The 23,367-nt window shown below is 45.7% G+C and overlaps 1 protein-coding gene across 7 annotated transcripts in view; it reads left to right on the plus strand.

Annotated features, from left to right (window-relative positions):
• The window catches only part of HIVEP3 (HIVEP zinc finger 3), a 493,107-nt gene that overhangs the window by 304,747 nt on the left and 164,993 nt on the right, over positions 1-23,367 (plus strand). For 5 of the 7 annotated variants that reach the window (XM_073317990.1, XM_073317989.1, XM_073317993.1 and 2 more), the window contains one exon: positions 19,009-19,114. The exons of the other annotated variants lie outside the window; for them this stretch is intronic. The gene's annotated coding sequence lies outside the window, so the exon portion shown is untranslated. The remainder of the gene's footprint in view (positions 1-19,008; positions 19,115-23,367) is intronic. 7 annotated transcript variants of the gene reach the window in all.

Below are 23,367 nucleotides of genomic sequence, written 5' to 3' on the forward strand. Positions count from 1 at the left end.
ATTTTAGGAGTTCTTTCCCCCACTGAATTTAAAATGTAATAAATAAATAAATAAATTCTTAGCTAATCTTTTAAGCATCTATGCAGAGTTGGGAATGTTCCGTATGTCACCTAAGCATTTGCTAAGCTAGGTGCACAGTTATTTGGAGAAAGTGTGTAATTTGGGAACTACTGAATGGGTTATATAAATAGCTTATTCTTTATGCAAAGCTCTCATGGATATTAGCTGCCTGGTGTCCTTTTAAAATGCATCATTTGCCAGTCACAGCCACTGGCTGCTTAACCTTTGAACCCAGAAGCCATTAGCTCTGTATCAATTACAAATGGTGTTAGGATCATAAACCTTGGATAGGAGGAAGGGAAGGTTGTGGGGAATCTTTATGCTCTATTGCTTCTCCGTATAGCGCTGGGTCTTCTGTTTTATATGCACATTAGAATCTGGATCTGCTGGTTGATTATGTCTGTAATCCCCACAGAAGAGAACAGAGCTCCCAAAGTTTCTTCTGCCTTCTTCTGCCTGCTGAATGCCAGAGTTCAGCACTGGCTGGTCTCTGACAGAAGACCTTCCCTATTCGTATAGCTTGGAGGTAAATGGCAGCATAGCATCTGCCATCCAGCCATCAGGGAGAGGGAAACATACCTTGCCGTTTAAATTAACCTCACTGGGATTCTCTTCATTTCAGAAGATAGAAAAAAACCCAAAAACCTGATTTACAACAGCCCTTTTCTGCCTTGAAATCTACTGTGTGCCTGTCCTGTCTCTTTCTTTCTAGAAATAAATCAAATGCTTGGAAAGGTACCCTTTTATTTGGTCATCATATGCACTTGACAGCTCAAATCTGCATTTTCAGACAGTGCTAACTCTGTGTCTCTTCTTCAGATCCCCTGAGTTTGAAGCACTGAACTTACATTTAGACCTTGTGATTTCTCTTGGTTGGGGTGTCTGGGGGAGAGGCTTTACTGAATTAAATACTGATTTTGAGTGTTATAATGGGGAACTAGACAAGACTGTGAGCAAAATAATTTTAAATGCCACATCCTCCAAAATCAGCCCTGTATGGATAGATGCATGAGGACTGGACACATACAAGCTGTATTTAATTTCATATGAAATTGCTTAATATATCACCCAGAAGTGGTGTGGGTCAGAAATCTCTGTCTAACGTTGGATCATTAGCCTGGGGCAGCACTCCCACCTATGTGGATAAATGTGTTTTTCTTTTTCTACTTCACAGCAACCCTGGGTGAGTCTGAACTAAAACAAATTTTGAGCATTCTTCCTCTTACCTTTGAGGACAGAAAAGAGGTAGAAAGAGAGGGCTATAATGTAATTCATTTGTCTTCTTTCTATCAACACAATAACTGAATGAAATGTATTGGCCAAGTGTATATCCTCAGCACAGTCTTAAACTGAACAATATAGTGAAAGCAGTAGTAAAAATGTATATATTCTTTTGTAAACTGTCATTTTGGAAAGTGACTTAAGTTTCATCCATGGAGAAATAACCTACAGTAAATGCAGGATGTGGTTTCAAAATGAAATACGTTAGTTTAAAGTTGGGATGGGACTCCTGCAGTACCAGGATAAACATCATCCTTGTTAATCTATACACCAACGTGCCAGTGTGGATGGTAGAGCCCTGGATACTAGTGTACGGGCCTTCAGATGGGTAGGGCCTATGAGAACCCCTCAGAAGCACCAAAATAAATCAGATCAGCAATGATAATAGCAGCCATCAGTCTAAATTCTTTCACAGCATTTTTTTTTTCATACTTCTGATTCGTTACACCACTGGAGTGTTGCATGCAAATTAGCTCTAAAGGAAGAGTGGTGATTGGTCAGGTACTTCTCCTACCACAGTGGCCCACTTAAGTTACCTGAGCTGTTGACCTGCCTCTGTGTAGTCTATATAATCACAAGTAGACAGAACAATCATTAATAACTAAGGTTAATTACAAATGTCTTTATAGCCTATGCACAAAATTTCAATGAAATATCACTCTATGGAAAACTGAGAGTCACTGTCTATTATTAAGATAATTTGGGACAAAGAACAGGCTGACACAAATGCTAAATTTATGGACCCATCTTAAAATTAATGTTAACTCATAAGCTAATTAAGAGATGTAAATTCTCACAAAACTCATTCCATACTGAAGAGTAAGTGCTGTTGGTTTGGGAAGGACATGCTACATTTTTCATACATACCAAAGAGGCTTGCTTTTAAGTGCAAAACTCAGCTCAGCTTTATTTACAAAACCATGACGGGTGCCTGCATAATAATAACTTTTCTGGCTTTATGGTCTCTAACTGAATTCAGAATGGCTGTTTCTGTATCCTGCTACCCTAAATATGCCGTGATTATCTGAACTGTTGTGCAGTGCAGAAATTTGGCTCTATGGTGCTGTGCTGTTGCTGAGGTCACATGATATGTTTCAAAGGCTCTCTCTCTCCTGGCCTCCCCAGAGCCTCCATCATAGGTCACTAGCACTTACAGTGATCTAGTGCTCCCCCCTGGTCCTGTTCCATTTAGCCACTGGATGCAGAGCTTGTAATATTTTGTGTCTTGTTGAAGTTCATTAAAAGGACACAATCGGCTAATAAAACAGTTTTATTTTCCAATTGCTAATTCTGACCTCAAAAAGACACGGAAATTAAAACACTGCAAGTTTCTCTAGCAGGCAGAGGTGTAAAATAACTAATGCAATTAATCCAAATGGCAGTAGCACATTCTGTTACAGCCCCCTTCATAAAGGGAGATAATTCTTCCTTGAAAATGTACTGTTGTGTTATCACATGGCTTCACAGTACAGGTGGTTGTGGAGTTCCAGGACAAATAGGTGTTACTGATATGAGTTGCTTTAGTAGTTAACCGTTTCTGATTGCTGCTCTTCTGGATTTGGAAGAACCAGGTTGGTGTGGTGTCTTTATTAGCCTCTTGGGTTTTAATAGAATAGGCATATGGTCAGGAGCTTGGACAATGCGTGATTTTCTGCCTTCTGGAGCAAATGAAGATGACTGTGATATTACCCAGTTCCAGCTATGCCATTCATTCCAGCAATTCCCTGTTTAAAACTGTACCTGAAATATCTAAATTTTGGACCGAAGGTGTAACAGCAATTGCTGTTGCTCTGTGTTTATATCACCCTCTCCTGAATCTGTCCCTGCTAGAGAAACTTGCTGTTTATATTACATCTTATTTAAGCATAGTAGGGAAGTCAAATTCTTTCTCAGAGTAACCCCATTGAAATCAATGGACAGCTATCGTTAGCAGAGCAGTCATGCATATTTATTTGCAAACTGTAATAAAAGAGCACCCACCCAATGGTCCGTGTGCCCTTGGCACTCTTTTAAAAATACACTAGACAAGTAAACCTGTCACTTCACCAAGAGCAAATCAAATAACTCAGTGACAACATAGATAGAGTGGAAATTAATCTACTCCCCACACATATAATCCACAGTGTTCCCCACCTCAAAGGACCTCGCCCTATACAACAGCTGCTGGGCCAGGGAGATGCAGTGGGCCTTCAAGCATGCCGTTATGAACTTGGGAGAAGCAAGTTACAAAAGTCTAAGGTTTTAATGGAGAATGCCCTTTCAGCTCCCTCCTCTCTCTTATGTCAGTGGGGCTTTAGACCAGGTGTCTCCATTGACTGCAACTGTATCCGTATGTTACAGATATTGTATAAGCCTCAGGTGATGACAGTCTTCAATTTAATCTTAGCATTGGGACCTAACTAAATATAATACTAGTGCACATACATGGAAAATTCAGGGCTCTTGTTCCACTGCAACTCACCAGAAAGCATCTCTCTGGCTATTGGATATGAACAGTTTAGAGAACCAGAGCCAGGCAAGCTAGAAAGCAGAAAAGCACCACATAGAAGCAAGACACTCAAGCTGAAACATAGATGGGCTTGGACTCAAGCTAGGGTTGCCAACTCTCCATGATTGTCCTGGAATCTCCAGGAGTTAAAGATGAATCTTTCATTAAAGATTATGTTATGTGATGGAACCTCCAGGCAGATGTCCAACAAAAAATGGCAACTCTAACTCAAGCCTATAAAACTGGAGCTATCTGTAGACCCAACTGAGAATTCAAACCCTGGTGTTCTCACAGAACATCAGATTCAGAATAATGTGGTCCCATCAGCAATGTGTTCCCTTCTGGTGAGCTTAAACAGCACTCAAAGGACTACAGCACCCACTTTGCTTTCACTCAGTCAAGCAGTTCTGCCTGTACAATGCTGAGTTCCTTCCAGTGGCCATGGACATCCTGGATCAGGTTACTTATCCTGGACTACATCATTGCTGATTGTTTGGCATGGCCCAGCAGTAAGGTAAACACAGGACAAAGCTAGTTTTGAAGCTTGATTCTAGCACTTGTGTAAATCAAGAGCGAATGGTTTGACACTGGTTTAAGAGAGTGACACTGGGGTAAGTAAGGTTAGGCCTTTTGTTTCCTTTTACGTTCTGTTTGTTTCAGAGGGTTATTTTTTCTATTACTTCCCCTGCCCTTTTGGAATTTTATAGGTGCTGTGGCCTTTGTGGTTGGAATGTCCACACATCACAGTTGCAAAAAGAAAAGGAGGACTTGTGGCACCTTAGAGACTAACCAATTTATTTGAGCATAAGCTTTCGTGAGCTACAGCTCACTTCATCGGCAAGTGAGCTGTAGCTCACGAAAGCTTATGCTCAAATAAATTGGTTAGTCTCTAAGGTGCCACAAGTCCTCCTTTTCTTTTTGCGAATACAGACTAACACGGCTGCTACTCTGAAACCTGACATCACAGTTGATTATTACGTACAGTTGTTAGTATGCTCCCACCAAGGCATGTGAAACAATTTGGTTACATACAGAGTGGTGGAGGTTTGGGGGACTTTCTATAGGCAGAGTCCTAGGACTCCTTGCTGCTGCTCTGAGAACTCCTGCTTGTGAGGCAGCACCTCTGCCTATGCCTCCAAGCATGGGCTCGAAATCAGGACTTCTGGACATTTTAACAGGACATTCAATTGGGACAATGTTTGATAGTGACTTAAATGATTGTTGTGATTTGAAATGTATTGATAAAGTCAGCATTAGAGAGACACAGGCTTTAGCCCTCACTGCTGGATTTTTGAACAACATATAATTCTACAATACAATTATAATTCTGTCATTTTAATTCTATTTCAAAGGATGCCAAAATTCTTTACAAACTATATCCATACAATACCACTGAAAAGCAAATGACTGGGGTTGGAGGGTGATTATAGAAGGCATTGAGGAAATTTGGGCCAAGGACACAGGGTCAAACCCCATTGTACATTTCATAATGGACCATGAGATCTGTATGATCATATATTTATAATCCAAAGGACTTTCTCCAGTTGATTATCCTTTAACAATTCTAAGGTAGGTCAAATTTTGAACTGTGACTTCTTAGTTTCAGTTATTAATATTCTGCAAAATTTTTCAGACCCCTACGGCAAAATGCTACAGTTTTCTGCAGATTCTATTGTAAATTAATCCCCTGAACGCAGAACAATCCAACAGATCATGGCAAAAGGCACATTTCATTAAAAAGTTAAGTTTCCAACCACATTATGATGGTATTGGAGCTGTTCTGTAATAATCTATGGATTCTGTATGTTGACCTAGTTATTGGGACATTTATTGTGTTAATTTGTTGGTTTAGTTTAATAGGGGAGTTGTAAGAAAAACAAACAGGCAGGGTAGGAAAATGGCTCCACATTAACCACCTCCCCTCTCCCCCACAGAAAACACTCAGGGGTTGTTAAGCGACAACAGCCAAACTAATATCTTTAAAGATTCTGACTCCCAATTCCAGCCAACTTACAGGACTGTTTTTTATGAGCAGGGCAAAGGCCCAGGAACCAGCAGTTCAAAAGGACTAAGTAGTTTAAAAGGACTGTCCCTGAAGAGGGGAATAGCTGTTCAGGTAGTTATTTGGGGGAGCCAGACTAAGATGCAGGAACTTGCTACACTCTCTGAAGAAGGTAGGCCTGTCTCAGAATGCATCACAGGACGGTAGGGCTTTAGGCAAAACAGATGTGGATGTAGACTGCTGTTTTAAAATCCTTTATCTCTAAATGCTTTGTTCCGATAGTCGGTCCTGGGGCCGGTTTTGTTCAATATCTTCATAAATGATCTGGAGGATGGTGTGGATTGCACTCTCAGCAAATTTGCAGATGATACTAAACTGGGAGGAGTGGTAGATACGCTGGAGGACAGGGATAGGATACGGAGGGACCTAGACAAATTGGAGGATTGGGCCAAAAGAAATCTGATGAGGTTCAATAAGGATAAGTGCAGGGTCCTGCACTTAGGATGGAAGAATCCAATGCACAGGTACAGACTAGGGACCGAATGGCTAGGCAGCAGTTCTGCGGAAAAGGACCTAGGGGTGACAGTGGACGAGAAGCTGGATATGAGTCAGCAGTGTGCCCTTGTTGCCAAGAAGGCCAATGGCATTTTGGGATGTATAAGTAGGGGCATAGCAAGCAGATCGAGGGACGTGATCGTCCCCCTCTATTCGACATTGGTGAGGCCTCATCTGGAGTACTGTGTCCAGTTTTGGGCCCCACGCTACAAGAAGGATGTGGAGAAATTGGAGAGAGTCCAGCGAAGGGCAACAAAAATGATTAAGGGTCTGGAACACATGACTTATGAGGAGAGGCTGAGGGAACTGGCATTGTTTAGTCTGCGGAAGAGAAGAATGAGGGGGGATTTGATAGCTGCTTTCAACTACCTGAGAGGTGGTTCCAGAGAGGATGGTCCCTTCCAACCCTGATATTCTATGATTCTATGAAATAGACAGTGCTTTGGTTGTAAGGATGCTGGCTGGTTACTATATACTACATACATCTGTCTGGTCACAGATTCCTGAAGGGAAGAACCTCAGGTGCTGAACCATATCGGGCAAGCTGGGTAAGCATGGTTGCTATCCAGAGCCCAGTCTAAGAGTGGGACAATCCCACAATTCCACCCCAGGATCCACAAAACCTGACACCTGAAAGGGTGCAGTCAGAGAGACCAGAGAGAGATCAGAGGGATAGAGGTTCAGCTAGCTCTGTGACTGTGACCCACATGACTGCTGGCAAAAAGCATCTGAATCAGCAGGCATATCAGCTTGTGGATTTTGTACCTGTCAGTAGTCCTTGTCATAGTAAAATGCAGCTAGTTCTGGATCCTAGTACTTTTCACCACAGTATGGTACTTGCGTCCACTGGTTATTCCACTACAAAAAACATGGTTTGCTATAATTTCTACTCTCAACATGTTGTCTGACAAATGTCAGTTCAGAAGAAAAATCATTTTATTTATTTTCAGGACAAAAGGTTTCAGCTTTAACATTGAGCAGATGCTATGGGTATGCCTACACTATGAAATTAGGTCGAATTTATAGAAGTCGATTTTTTAGAAAGCGATTTTATACAGTCGATTGTGTGTGTCTCCACACTAAGGCACTAAGTGCATTAAGTTGGCGGAGTGCGTCCACAGTACCGAGGCAAGCGTCGACTTTCAGAGCGTTGCACTGTGGGTAGCCATCCCACAGTTCCCGCAGTCTCCACCGCCCATTGGAATTCTGGGTTAAGCTCCCAATGCCTGATGGGGCAAAAACATTGTCACAAGTGGTTTTGGGTACATGTCATCAGTCGCCCCTCCCTCCGTGAAAGCAACAGCAGACAATCATTTCATGCCTTTTTTCCGTGTGGATGCCATACTGCTTTCAGCAGACGGTGCGGTAAGACTGCTAACCGTCGTTGTCATCCACCGCTTCCGCTGCCACTCTGCTCTTCTGGGGGGTCTCACAGGGCTGCTTCCGCTGCAACTCTGCTTGGCTGCTCGTCTCGCCATACCACGGCAAGCGTGCAGCCCACTCAGCTGTTGTGTCCTGGCAGCAGACGGTGCAGTAGGTCTGCAAACCATCGTCTTCATTGAACGACTGCTTCCGCTGCCACTCTGCTCTCCTGGTGGTCTCGCAGGGCCACTTTCGCTGCAACTCTGCTCGGCTGCTCTTGTCTCGTCATACCACGGCAAGCGTGCAGCTCGCTCAGCTGTTGTGTCCTGGCAGAAGATGGTGCAGTAGGCCTGCAAAACGGGTCATTCAACCACCGCTTCTCCTTCAGCTCTGCTCTCCTGCAGACGCCATACCACAGCAAGCATGGAGCCCGCTCAGATCACTGCAGCAGTTATGAGCATTGAAAACACCTCGCACATTATCATGCAGTATATGCAGAACCAGAACCTGCAAAAGCAGGCGAGGAGGCGATGGCAGTGCGGTGACGAGAGTGATGAGGACATGGACACAGATTTCTCTCAAAGCACGGGCCCCAGCAATTTGGCCATCCTGATGGCAATGGGGCAGGCTCATGCCGTGGAACGCTGATTCTGAGCCCGGGAAACAAGCACAGACTGGTGGGACCGCATAGTGTTGCAGGTCTGGGATGATTCCCAGTGGCTCCGAAACTTTCGCATGCGTAAGGGCACTTTCATGGAACTTTGTAACTTGCTTTCCCATGCCCTGAAATGCAAGAATACCAAGATGAGAGCAGCCTTCACAGTTCACAAGCGAGTGGTGATAGCCCCCTGGAAGCTTGCAACACCAGACAGCTGCTGGTCAGTCAGGAATCAATTTGGAGTGGGCAAATCTACTGTGGGAGCTGCTGTGATCCAAGCAGCCAGTGCAATCACTGAGCTGCTGCTATCAAGGGTAGTGACTCTGGGAAATGTGCAGGTCATAGTGGATGGCTTTGCCGCAATGGGATTCCCTAACTGTGGTGGGGTGATAGACGGAACCCATATCCTATCTTGGCACCGGACCACCAAGGCAGCCAGTACATAAACTGAAAGGGGTACTTTTCAATGGTGCTGCAAGCACTGGTAGATCACAAGGGACGTTTCACCAACATCAATGTGGGATGGCCGGGAAAGGTACATGACGCTCGCATCTTCAGGAACTCTGGTCTGTATGAACAGCTGCAGCAAGGGACTTACTTTTCAGACCAGAAAATAACTGTTGGGGCTGTTGAAATGCCTATAGTGATCCTTGGGGACCCAGCCATGGCTCCTTAATGAAGACCCCTTAATGCCATGGCTCATGAAACTGTACACAGGCACCCTGGAGAGTAGTCAGGAGCTGTTCAACTATAGGCTGAGCAAGTGCAGAATGGTGGTAGAATGTGCATTTGGACGTTTAAAAGCGCACTGGCGCAGTTTACTGACTAGGTTAGACCACAGTGAAACCAATATTCCCATTGTTATTACTGTTTGCTGTGTGCTCCATAATATCTGTGAGAGTTAAGGGGGAGACGTTTATGGCGGGGTGGGAAGTTGAGGCAAATTGCCTGGCCGCTGATTATGCACAGCCAGACACCAGAGTGGTTAGAAGAGCACAGCAGGGTGTGCTGCACATCAGAGAAGCTTTGAAAACCAGTTTCATGGCTAACCAGGCTACGGTGTGACAGTTCTGTTTGTTTCTCCTTGATGAAAACCCGCCCCCTTGGTTCACTCTACTTCCCTGTAAGCCAACCACCCTCCCCTCCCGCCTTCGATCATTGCTTGCAGAGGCAATAAAGTCATTGTTGTTTCAAATTCATGCATTCTTTATTAATTCATCATACAAATAAGGGGATAACTGCCAAGGTAGCCTGGGAGGGGTGGTGGAGGAGGGAAGGACAAGGCCACACTGCACTTCTAAACTTATTGAATGCCAGCCTTCTGTTGCTTGGGCAGTCCTCTGGGGTGGAGTGGCTGGGTGCCCAGAGGGCCTCCCCCCCTCCGCATTCTTGGGCATCTGGGTGCGGAGGCTATGGAACTTGGGGAGGGGGGCGGTTGGTTACACAGGGGCTGCAGTGGCAGTCCGTGCCGGGGCTACAGTGGTGGTCTGAGCCTTTCCTGCACCTCAACCATATGCCGGAGCATATCAGTTTGATCTTCCAGTAGCCTCAGCATTGCATCCTGCCTCCTTTCATCATTCTGCCACCACCTTTCCACTTGATCCCGCCACCTCTCCTGTTGCTCCAGCCATCTGTCCTCTCGTGCATCCCTCCTGTCCTCGTGTTCATTTTGTCTGCCTCCACGCATTCTGCTGGGCTCTTTCAGTTTGGGTGGACTGCATGAGCTTAGAGAACATTTCATCGTGAGTGTGGGGTTTTTTTGTCGTCTTATGTGTGCTAGCCTCTGGGACGGAGATGCTAGTCACAGCTTTGAAACAGTTGCAGCTGCAGGAGGAAAAAAAGGGAGATTAAAATTGAAAAAGACACATTGGCCATTTAAAAGGAGGGGCTGATGTTTTCGGATTAACGTGCAGCACAAAACCAACTAACCCCCCCAACACACACCCAATTCTCTGGGATGACCGCTTCACCCCTCTGCCACCGCGTGGCTAACAGCGGGAATGATTTCTTTTCAGCCACAGGCAAACAGCTCAGCAGGAACAGCCACCTCTGATGTCCCCTTAATAAAATTCCCCTATTTCAACCAGGTATGATATCACTCTCCTGAGGATAACACAGAGAGATAAAGAACGGATGTTGCTTGAATGCCAGCAAACACCGGGATCACACGCTGCCATGCTTTCTTATGCAGTGATTCCAGACTACGTGCTACTGGCCTGGCGTGGTAAAGTATCCTACCATGGAGGACGCAATAAGGCTGCCCTCCCCAGAAATCTTTTGCAAAGGCTTTGGGAGTACTCCAGGAGAGCTTCTTTGAGATGTCCCTGAAGGATTTCCGCCCCATCCCCAGATACATTAACAGACTTTTCCAGTAGCTGTACTGGTCGCGAATGCATCCCAAGTCTTCAGGACAAATTAATCATTAAACACGCTTGCTTTTAAATGGTGTATTATGTTTACAAAGGTACACTCACCAGAGCTGCTTTCTGCGTCTTGAAGGTCCGGGAGCCTGGGTTGGGAGAGTTGGGAAGATATTGGCTCCAGGCTGTCGGGGAGAACAGTTTCTCTGCTTGCCTGGTGTGCACTATCTTCAACCTCCCCCTCCTCATCATCTTCCTCATCCCCAAAATCCTCATCCTTGTTGCATGGGGAGACTCCTTTGCAGGAGTCCACGTACAGATGCGGGGTAGTTGTACGGGCACCCCCTAGAATTGCATGCAGCTCATCATACAAGCGGCATGACTGGGGCACTGACCCCGAGCGGGTGTTTGCCTCTTGGGTTTTTTGGTAGGCTTGCCTGAGCTCCTTAAGTTTCACATGGCACTGCTGTGGGTCCCTGTGATAGCCTTTGTCCTTCATGCCCTTGGAGATTTTTTCAAATATTTTGGCATTTCGTCTTTTGGAATGGAGTTCTGATAGCACGGATTCATCTCCCCATACAGTAGTCAGATCCAGTACCTCCTGTTCGCTCCATGCTAGAGCTCTTTTGCGATTCTGGGACTCCATGGTCATCTCTGCTGATGAGCTCTGCACTTCATGCCACAGTGGCCAAACAGGAAATGAAATTCAAAAGTTTGCGGGGCTTTTCCTGTATACCTGGCCAGTGCATCCAAGTTGAGAGTGCTGTCCAGAGTGGTCACAATGGAGCACTGTGGGATAGCTCCTGGAGGCCAATACCTTCTAATTGTGTCCATACTAACCCAAATTCGACCCGGCGATGTCAATTTTAGCGCTAATCCCGTCGTTGGGGAGGAGTACAGAAATTGATTTTAAGAGCCCATTAAGTCGACAAAAATGGCTTTGTTGTGTGGATGGGTGCAGGGTTAAATCGATCTAATGCTGCAAAATTTGACCCAAACTCATAGTGTAGACCAGGGCTATGTTTAAAATTGGCAGAATGATTCCTCATGCCTGTTACTTAGCAGGACTAAAGCGTCTTTAATGTAAATGCTGGAATAGTAATGAGACTTTGTAGGGAATATTCTTTTTACCATCGGAGAGTCTCCTGAATGCTTTCAAAATAGTAATTAAGTATCACAACACCCCTGGGAGATCGGTAACATTATCACCCCCATTTTACAGATGAAGAGACTGAGGTACTGAGAGAAGACATGAAGTCACACAGTCAGCCAATATTAGAACTGAGAATAAAACCCAGGAGTCCTAGGGTAAAATTTTCAAAAGCAACTCAGTGACTTAAACCAATGGAAATTAGGTGTCTAAATACCACTGAAAATCTGGCCCTTAGTCCCCTAGAGCCAGATTTATAAAGGTATTTGGGTACCTAAAGATGTAAATAGACAGTGGGATTTTCAAAAGCACCTCCATGCCTAACTCCCATTGATTTTATTGGTTGTTTTGTAAAATCTCTGCATCTCTAGGCTCCTAAATTCCATTAACACTCTGGGCCCCAAGTTGCTTACGTGTTTTTGAAAATGTTACTCCTCCTTCAACCATTGAAGTCCCAAACTTTCTAAAACTGGAAATACAACCCAGAAGCGCTGATTCCCAGTCCCCTGTTCTAGTGCAGAACCTATAATGTAATAACTCCATGAGGATCATATAGCTCTTTACACAGTCATCCTAAATACTCATGAGACAGGTAGGGAAGACTGGATTACAGAGGGATAAAGTGATATAGCCAAAGTTGTACACTGAGTCATTGGAAGAGCCAGGAAAAAAACCCAGGAGTCCTAGTTCACAGTTTTTGGCTCTAATTCTAGAACAGGGTTCCCAAATGTTTTCATAGGTTAAGCCAAACCTTAGTGGAGGTGTTTTGTAATGGACACCTCCTGTCCATTTACAATTATATACAACTACAAAAATTGCTTATGTGGAAAAGTAACATCAGGAAAATATTTAATGTAATTTTAGCTTCTGTTAATGTAATTTAGCAGCTGGAAACAAGGAAGACAGTTAGAGAAGCATGTGGTCAACCAGTACTGTGCAGACCACCAGAATAGGCTTTGTGGACCACTGTTTTGGAAACCTCTGTGCTAGATTAAACTTCAGAGAACTAGGAAAAACAATGAAAGGGTCAGAACAAGAGAGATACAGGGCAATTTCCTTCATTCTGTAAACAGCTTCAAAGAGGACTCCAAGACAGTAGGCAACTTGTGCACATCCTGGGCCAGGATAAGGTAAGCAGGAATGAGGGGGTATGAGGAAATATTCCCTGGCAACTTTGTCAAAATGCTTAGGGGAGGGAAAAGTCTAGCCTTTGAATGTGAAGTAAAGTATGGTTATTTTAATCATAATGGAATTGTGGACAGTCTTCCTGTTGGGAGGGCAGTCATGTTAACAAAGGGCTTCCATAAAACTGTTCACGTTTAGCCTTTGTTAAACCCCATGTATCCTTGAGGTTTGCAGACAGGAGGAGGAGAGTCCCTGGGGAATTTTCCTTTTATTTTCCTGTTTAAATGAAAACACTTTCTCCCAACCAGGGAAAGAGGCAAACCTGCTGGGCAAACACATTTGTATTAATTGCACTTCGATGACAATGTTTATACTATTCAGCTGAAAAATATACTGACTTTATGGGCAATGTGGCACAGAGTTCAATTGACTGCAGCTTAGAGTGATGTGTGTGTTTTGTGAGAGAGGGTCTATGGATGGTATCTTCTCCTGGGAAATGTCATGAAAAGAGCTGATGCTTGGTGCAATGGATGCATTCCAAAGGCAAACAATTCACCCTTCAGTACCTGTCTTTTATGAGCCCTGGGGTTAAGTGCTCTCAGGTAGGGATGGTTTATCAGTACCATGCAGAGAGGGCAGGACTCCCATCACAGGCAGCAAGATTATCTCCTCACCTCCCATCAAGTTGGGAGGTGGAATTTCAACAAGTGGCTCCTGAGAGACCCTTTCAGCATGCCCTGTGTGAGAAGAAGGGAAAGAGAATCATGTGCTTCAGAGGGAATCTCTCTATTTCCTTAGCTAATCTTATCAAGTCATTTCTACCAGACTCATCACCATGGCATCTGAGAACCTTACAAAATTATAGGGATACAACTGATTTTCTTCCCGCTGCCTTAGAGTCAGTGATAGACCAAACTGACTGTTAAATCTGCTTGTGTTAGGTATCCTCACGTTTCTCAAAGCGTTCGCGTGAGAGCTGCACCAAGTTCATTCTGTGAATATGCAAATACTAAAGTGTATTTAGAGTTAGAAAAGGAACTGCTCCCCATATCTGCCCTGTGTGTCATCGAGTCATGTCTGCCACCTTCAGTGACACCAAGATGTTCTTACTCCTGCTGGCTTTGTGGGGCTGATCCTGCTATGAGGAAGCGTGGACTCTGTTCTGTCTCATGCAGAACACCACAACACTCAGCTCAGTTCTAGATGCAGCCTCGTTTATTTATTTATTTTTTTAACTGGTGAGAAGCTGGATGTTCAGCTGCTAGGTGGGGTTTCCAGCTCTGGCTGTTGGGAAAGCTAATCTTTTGGTGGAGGTATTTTGATCAGGATGAGTCAGTGTAAGGGGAAATATTCACCAAGGCCCATTATTCACCAAGTCACGTTATACACTATAACTGCCCTTCCGGTTTTGCTGTTTTTGGATCTTTCTGGTTGGTGTGGCATGACCACAGTGAAGGCTTTGCCACTTAGCCATCTTTGGAGAGACACAGGTCAAATTCACACCTTGTGTATCAGTAAATGGGTGCAACTCTCTTGAAGTCACTGCAGCTGCACCTCCTTACATCGTGTGAATTTAGCGGAGAGAAAGAGAGTGGGTGTGTAAAATTAAATATAAGAACCACTCCTCTTTCACAGGCCAACCCTCCTTTTTGCCATGAATGCGAGGAGCTGAGTTGGAGCCGTGAGGAATTAGTCAGTGCACACACACAAAACGGATGTATTTTTACTGTACACTTAGCTGCTGTTTTGTCATTTCTGATATTGAAGCATCTGGGGGATGAAATGAAGTGGTGCTGTGTCAGACTGGGGACCGGGCAGCGTGGGGTTTTGGTGGTAGATTTCCAATGATTAATTTTCCTGAAGAGCTGCTTTCTGTTTACTGAACAGAAATACAATTCCATTGATGTCCACCCAGAAAAGCATATCCCACTGTTTGCCTGTCAGAGTCACTATTTCCATTATAGGGACCTCACACAGCTTTAATACTGCCCTGATATTGGAAAGCCTGCAGAGGGATGGGAATGAAGGCTTGGCAATGATTTTTAAAATAGTGGGTATTTGTCTTAGGCATAGTTTACACTAGAAAAAAGCTTGCTAGTATAGTAATAAAGGTATAGATATATCAGCAAAGCCTCCTCACGTGGACATAGCTTATAATGGCAAAAGATTGCTTTGCCAGTACAGCTTATACTGGTTCCTGAACAAAATATGGTCTCGTGGCAAAAGCACTTTTCCCCCTGGTATATCTTTGTCTGCGCTATGGGGAAATATTGTTTAAAAAAAATCAATCCCTAACCAACATTATTATGCGGGCAAAAGTTTTAAGCGTAGACCTGGCCTTAGATGCAAAGCTATTCTTGTGGTTTGTAAAAAAACATGATTTCCTACGGCTGCCTGAATTCAAAGCTCCACATTGTGTTGCTTTGTCTTCTGAGATCATCTCAGGACTTAAATCCATGCATTATATCCATCATCTTGGAAACCTAATAGTATATGGGAGCCACTAAAAACACCCATTGAAATCCATTGCCATCACCACATGGAACAGGAACAAGCCCATACAGGTCTCCCTTGGCTGATCATTTTGTCTTATTGCAGCCATGTCCTTTCTTTACAATGAAACATTTTGTCTGCCCCTGTAAAGATAAAGATAATCCATTCAGTTCGGCTATGGGCACCAGTGACAATGACTTAATCCCCTTCCTCCCCCCGAAGTTCTTGATAAGTAAGTATAATGCCAAATCCCTCCTGAACAAGTCCCCCTCTTAAAATCTATTAGCTATTATACGGTGGGCCTCTTAACATGTGTGTATTGTACATCCACCCAACGTGCCTTTTACTAATCTATGACAGCGACAGAGTCTAAAGCCCCATATAGGAATCCAGGGCTCTTCTGCTGAATTGCTGTAGTGTAGGTGCTAAAAGTTGGTGTGAAGATCAGGGTATTTCCTGCTGAGTCATGCTGGCTTGGAGGTCCAGTTAGCTCCATCCAGAATATAAAGGGTCTGAGAGTGCCTCTTTGGGGTGTAGAGAACTAGGATACTAGGGCAGAGGAGGTCCCAAAAAGAAACCCTGGGAACTCCTAGTCTTGGGGAGGACACTTAGAATGCGGTTTATGTTGTGGCAGTATTTCTGTGTTTCCAGTAAGGCCAAACCCCAGGAATAAGGATAAGTTTTGACACTGTCCCAGGCCGTGTGCGCTCTGCTGAGGATGGCATAGGCACACTGCCCATTCACACAGTTTAGCATGTAAGGTCAGGAACACAGGTATCCCACAGCTTTCTGGTCTGTGGGCCGAGTTCAGTGTCCTCAAGACTTCATGCAGCAATTCTGTGGAAAAGTTGATTTGATGTCTTTGTTGTGTCATCACTCATGAAAGCTTCCACATTAAAGTCTGAATGAAAATGAAATTGGAAGCCTGGCTCCTTTCCCACAGCTGTGGCTAATGTGTGATCAGGGCAATTTAGAGAGATTCTCATACTTGTAGGTAGTTGCTCTGCTTTCATAAGGCACATAGGGCTCTCACCGAATGGCAAGGCCAAGCAACACAGAGAGAGGCTTACAGGGTGCAAAGAACGTAGTCTCAGGAACTAGTAGTATAATCAAATGTTAAGGGCTTCAGACGTGCCTGCTCCCAGCAGGACTCTCCCCTCCCTGGTTCATCCTGCACACAGTGGAGGCCAGGCTGGAAGCATGGCATAGCTTCCTGGTACTTCCCAACAGCTCAGGAGCTCTGCATGCTGGCATGGGATCTGTTTAAGGGAGAGCACTTGCTAAACAGCGTAGAGCAAGTGATTCAATGCTTGCAGATTGGGGACTTTGCAGGCTGGACTTAGGGTGGGTCAGTGGAGGCTCTGGTAGGAGTCCCCTTACGACATTGCCATACAACCAGTGTAAGTGGGTGTCTCCTATGCTAGGCAGGGGAGGTGCAAAGTGGCTGCCAGATGCAGGTGGCTTGCGTGCTGTGCTGCTGTGAAGGTACCCGTTCTGTTTTCAGCTGGAGAGCGTCCTGTGGTGGAAGCCCCATGTTAACGATCCCTGTAGCCTGTCCCTCCCTCCCTCCAAGGAGGGGTGTGCAGGGCTCTCCTCTTAACCCTGCAGGAGAAGAGACTGTGTGCCCCAGTTCCCAGGGGAGTAGACAGCCCGACCCAGACTGAGGGGGGGCAGCATTTTCACATCTTCCAACCTTTGCCTCTAAGGCCACGTCCACAATAAAACAAAAAAACCATCTGTTAACACGGGTCAGCTGCGAAAAACGTCCAGATCCCACTGTACGCCAGGCAAGCTGGAGTTGTACCCTGGTAGCTGCTCAGGATAAATCCTGGGAACCAGCTCACACCTGTTAAAACTCCCCCTTGCCTTGGCCAGCGCAGGATGTTTGGCACATCTTAGTTAACACGAGTCAAAATCCCCCCTTTTCCTAGGGGCCACAGGCTTGTTCCTGGCTCAGCTCCCGGTTCCCTGGGCTGTGCCCCGTCCCCACGCCTTGCCCCGAGCTCCGGGCTGGGGCGTGGGCTGCAGGTGATAACCCCTCTGCGGGTCGGAGTCCTCCTGCCCCGAGCTGCGGACTCCGCGCGGGTCGGTGAGTCCCGGACCGGGAGCGGAATCGCCCCTCGCCGGAGCCCTGCCCGGCTCCGCCCGGCCCGTGGCCCCGCCCGGCTGCTGCGGGCCGGCCTGGGGAGTGACCCGGGGCCGGGCTGAGCCCGCGCCCCGCGTGCGGGGAAACAAGCTGGAGCGAAAGTGGGAGGGCGCGTGTCACGGGGCGGGGGGCGGCCAGATGCGGGGGCGGAGGATGTGGGGATGGAGAGATGAGGCAGGCTGAGAAGGATGGAGAGGGGGAGACGCCAGAGCCTGCGGTAGAGAGGTGGGGGCGGGGAGGGTAGGGGCGCGCACACTCTCACACTCACACACACACTCACACACACTCACACTCACTCACACTCTGATTGTTCTCTTCCTTCCCCCAGCGCCTCTGCGTGCACAGGGCTCGGGTCTGAGCGGACCCGCTGGTGCCTGCAGGGCATCTCCAGGGGGCTGCTTTCTGCTCTCAGCCGGCGTCCTCCTGGTAGGTGCATTTGGCTGACGTGAGGCAAGCGCCAGAGCCCACAGCAGCCGCTCCGCGCACTAGCGCTGAGCCACAGGGCCAGTCCCATCAGCTGGTAGCCGGGACTCCAACGTGGCTCGGCTTCAGGCTAATCTACCCATCCCTTATCAGGGTGTCTGTCCCTGAGAGAGGCTCTTCTGCAGACAGCACTGGTCCCATAGCCCATTCGTTCCTCATTGGGATTTGGCAAGTGATTCTTGCTGGGGCAGACAGCTCAAATAAATTGGTTAGTCTCTAAGGTGCCACAAGTACTCCTTTTCTTTTTGCGAATACAGACTAACACGGCTGTTCCTCTGAAACCTCTCTTTAGATCGTTATTTAGCACCTGCCAGCATGGTATCTGAGCACCTTACAGTCCGGAGGCAGGGCAGGCTCCTTAAGAGAGACTTGCAGTGAGATGCAGTCTGATCTGTACCCACTGCTGCAGATTGGTTCTCAGACCGATTGTGATGACAGTCTCACTTAGCAACTTTCCGATGGCACTAGTCTGCTAACAAGTGAGCATTTGTGATGGAGGGGCGGTGTGTGTGTGTGAGAGAGAGAGAGAGATTTTTATATCACTGTCTATTGTCAAGATTTGATGGATTTTTGCAAAATTTTAAAGGAAGAAATGTTTGCTAGAAGTATAAGGAGTTTGGCCCAGGAGATGGTTGTCTCAGAAATGCGCTGTTAACAAGTTGTGCAATGCATGAGAGCCAGTCAAGGGCTGAAGGATTCCCTTGTCTGTATCGAAAGCCACAGCAGCTGCTTGACAACAGGAAACAATGTGTAGTGAATGGAAAAAGTGGGTGGTGCTGACTGAACAACTTCCCTTTACATCACTGCCCAAATAAGGAGCTTTAAAGTAACCTTTTCTATTACAGCCCATCAGAACATCCCCCTGGAGACTCAGGGTTCCTGTCTCTTACAAGCCACAGTCATGAGAGAGAAGGCTGCAATGCAGGGGGCATGGGAGCAGAGTCGATGCAGGTAATGAAATCCTGATTAGGCAATGAATGTTCAGGGAGGGTTTCTTTCCCTTTTATCAGCTGTGGTCAGGTGGGGGGAGGAGGGGAGAGATAGGCGCAGCAGTTTGCCCAGAAGTGAAGTAAGGGCAGTTGTAACACTCAGGCATGTCTCCCCAATGAGGTCATTGTAAATGAGTAACCAGGAGTTACTGGATGTAGGACTCCTGTATACTGTAAACATGAACGGCTTGTTTCTCTTGATCCTTCGCCAGGCAGCCCAAGTGCCAATACTGGCAAATAAATAAACTGCAGTTTGAATGTTAATTGAAGTGCATGTATAACTGATGTTCTCGGGGAGTCCTGTCTGGGACTGTCACTGGTGGTACCGGGTAGCACTGGCAGCTTGCGAGCCATCAATCTGGAATGGCTGGGTTTTTTTGGAGGGGGAGGGGTTGTTAGTAGAAGAAAGCAAGTGGCAAATAATGGGGATGCTGTCATGCAACATCTGATTAAAATATGTAACTACTTTAGCAAAGGTTTCAGAGTAGCAGCCGTGTTAGTCTGTATTCGCAAAAAGAAAAGGAGGACTTGTGGCACGTTAGAGACTAGCAAATTTATTTGAGCACAAGCTTTCGTGAGCTAGAGCTCACTTCATGGGATGCCTCTGTTTGCACTTGGAAAGGAAGGTGAACTTTAGCAAAGTTTACTGACTTTCCAAACCTGGAGACAGAAAATATCTGCAAGACGAGTGCAGTAAGAGAGAATGGCAAACTTTGCTAGAATAGTGGAGTAAAGGGCCTTTAGAGGGCTGAACCTGTTGGGCATTTTATTCTTTTCAATATTTCATGGGAGATTAACACCTGCACATCAGCATAAAATGAGGTAGTTTTAAAAATGTATGAAGTTTATGTAAATGAGCTGTAATGGTTTAAGCTCCCTAATCCTTCTCAATGGAAATTAACAGCGCCTGTAAGGCAGCCAGAGGTGTGTTCTGAAATGGAGACATGCACTGAATGGCTGCATGCGAACGTGTGGATATTTATTCTACATACGGTGTTGATGGGAAGGACTGGGCATTTTTTATTTATTTATTTTCTGTAGCCTTTGAGAATTGGGACTAATTGTGCAGCAACCACAAAAGTGTCTCTGGCCCAGTAAAACTCTGGCAAGTGAAAATGGTTGGGGCAATTGACATGGTGACGTGCAGCGTCAGCAATAGAAGCTGAACTGTGCTCTACTGCTGATAGGTAGCTCGTGGCTTCTGAGCACTTACTTCGTCTGTTTGACCATTATCATTGTCAGCAGGCAAGGACACTTTTAGCCTTTATCATCTGGAAAGCAGGCGCCTGGATGCCCCAACATCCCCTCCTTTATAGCTCTTGTCCCTGTCCTGACTTGTATTAGTACATTTCAGGGATCCCCTAGAGCATGTGGCAGAAGAGACCTACTAATGTTCCTTAGCAGTTGTCATTGTCTGGTGGGTTCACACAACCTCAATGCCATAGAAACTTTACATTCTGTTTCCCATAGAATAATATACACAGCACAGTCAGAATCCAACTCTCTGATAGGAGTAAAACTGTAGCCTGCCTGAAATGAATCGAGGACTGGGGGGGGGGTGATGATGGGGCATCTCAAAAGCCAAAAAACCTACTACTGTATAATGGCACTAACTGGCCCCCCTTGTTGACAGCCTCAGCAGAGGGGCGCTGAGTGAATCCCACTCAGCCTTAGAAGGGAACCTTCTAGTGGAGGACTGAAGGACACATGGTGGGGTGGAACAAGGGAAACATATGCTCTTATTTTCTGGGTTGCTCCTGTTCTGTGGACAGAGAGTCTCTTTCTCTGGGACTTTCAATCTGGCTCCTTTCTCCAGCACAACATTCATTTTAATTATTATTTAGAAAAGGAAAAAAGTAAAATAAAACAATTTGGTAGGGAAACTCTAATTGTGCATCAAAATGAACAGTCCTAATTGAATTATTAACTAATTAAAGTGCTGGGGAAGCTGTAAACCCCCTAAAGTTGTCCTTGTGGCAGTTTTTACATTCATGGAATCTGGGACACCATGCTCTCACTTGCAGTGATGCTTCCCCAATGTTCCCCCTGTAGAGAATGTTTGGACTCTGTTGACTTCACCTTCATCTCTGTGCAGGACTGTTGAAGTGTAAGAGAAGTAGATTGAATAATTTGTACTCTTAATAGATTATTTTTAATCTTCATCTACAATATGGATCTCTCTGATTTCTCAGGGTCAGCCATGGATTATTGAAGGAATGGGTATGTGCCCTGGCAGCATACTCTTGGTACTTTAATAAGGAGCTCCCACAAATTTTCCTTCCCCTCTATCCTGATAAGCCTATGCCTCAGGTGCAAGTGTGGCAGAGAAAATGGAGAGAGGGACTGCAGACTCTACTTGTTTGTTTTCCTGTTTAAACAAATCACGTTCTCATGGCCACAACTAAGGAGAGAGGCAGAACCACTGGGCAAACAGAAATGTTTAGAGCTTGTGCTTGAAAAATATACAGAGCTGTTGATAAAATAGCATGGTATTCAGCTAGCACAGTTTGCAGGGTGTGTGAGATTATGTACATGGGACTTCTAGGGGGATACGAAGGAGAGAATCCTCTGAGAAAATGTTTTGAAAATACCTGATGTTTATTCCAAAGGCAAAAGCAAATGTGATGTTGAGAAATATTTCCTGAGTGCCAGGGATAAGGTGTCTCTGACATGGATGGTCTAGCAGTAATCAGAGAAACAGGGACTGTACCAGGGTTTGGGAAATCAGCCCAGCCATCCTCTCAAGTTGGTGGTAGGTCTCCTGAGAACTCCCTGCAATACATCAGTGGTGAATTTCAACAGTTGTTTTGGATACACTCCTCTTGCACTGAAATAGCTAGTTTTCCTTTAGTTTCTTCTGTCTCCAGGCCCAAGTAAATGTGCAGTAAACCTTCACTCCCCACCATATCACAGTATTTCGGTTGGCAGCCAAGACAAAGACTCTCCCTTTAATCCCAGGACAGGCACAGGTATTGTAGTATTGGCTTTCCCAGGTGCTTGAATTTAGCCATGTTCTCAACATGCTGGTCCATTTCTGTATGCAGAAAAGTTTCCGTAGCCACCAGGTGAGCAAGATTTCCTTGTGCAACTGGGAGAGGGAAGGTTATTTGCTGTGCAAGGCTGAGAATGTTCCCAGTGAGGCTGAGCAGAGGAGTCTTTTGCGTACATAGAGCTACGTCTGATGGAAAAATTCTGAGAAGTTTTTTTCCCTAGCGGGCTCAATGGTAACCAATCTAAGGCTGCCTAAATGTTTCTTTTCTAACCCCTTGATTTCAGTTGCACAAAACGTTACTGAATTGGGGCACTATTCTTTTGGAGAGTTTGAGAAGAAACCATTCAGCAGCTCTTGACTGGGAGGAAATAATTAGCAAGATTCAGCCTTTACCCACACCCCAAAAATGTATGTACCCTGCACAGAGAGGGCTGCATTTGTCTGTGGCCTTGCAGCTTGTGTAATCACTGACAGCTGGGTAAAGTTAAGTGTAAAATGCCACCACTGGTGTGAAAGAGTGGGGAATCTGGCGGCATTTTACATCTGCAGAGCTCAGGTGTAAATAACGACACAAGGTGCAAGATAGGAGAATTAGGTCTGGAGTTTTCAAGGGCACAAGTGCACCAGTTTATGTGGCAAACTCTATGAGCTCAGCACATGCTGTTTTCAAACACATGGTAAACTTTGTACATAGGGTGTATAGAGTTTTCTACGCAAACGAGATTTCAGTTCCAGGGGATCCATGGCTTCCCGGCCCCAACCCACTGCCACCAAACTCAGCTGGCCCTTCCTCTGCTCTTCCTGCAGACTTTAAAAGGTCTCTGGGAAAAGAATCCATGGATCTAGGTTTTTGCAGCATTGTTGCACCAGGAAGCTTTGGGGTTCAGATTTATTGGTGCATAGGAGTGACAAGACTTGTTCTTTATGCAGGTACTGGAATTCTGGGAGTTGAAGCCAAAATTGGCTGGTCCAGTGGGATCCAGACGCTGGATTTGGGGTTTTGCAGTATGGTTGCTTCAAGGTCTTGGGTGTGTTTGATGTGCTTAGGAACAGATACACTTGTTCTCTATTTTGATGGTACAACTAGGGGCTGGGGGGAGGGGAGGAGGGGGTGCGAATCAGCAGATTCCAAGTAGATCCAGCCTTTGCCTTTTTCCACATAAACCCTTTGGCTCCCTAAGCTCCTTCTTATCATGCTCCCACATCCAACCAAGGGACTCCAT

The sequence above is a fragment of the Lepidochelys kempii genome, chromosome 19 (genome assembly GCF_965140265.1).
Source record: "Lepidochelys kempii isolate rLepKem1 chromosome 19, rLepKem1.hap2, whole genome shotgun sequence".
Classification (NCBI taxonomy): domain Eukaryota; kingdom Metazoa; phylum Chordata; order Testudines; family Cheloniidae; genus Lepidochelys; species Lepidochelys kempii.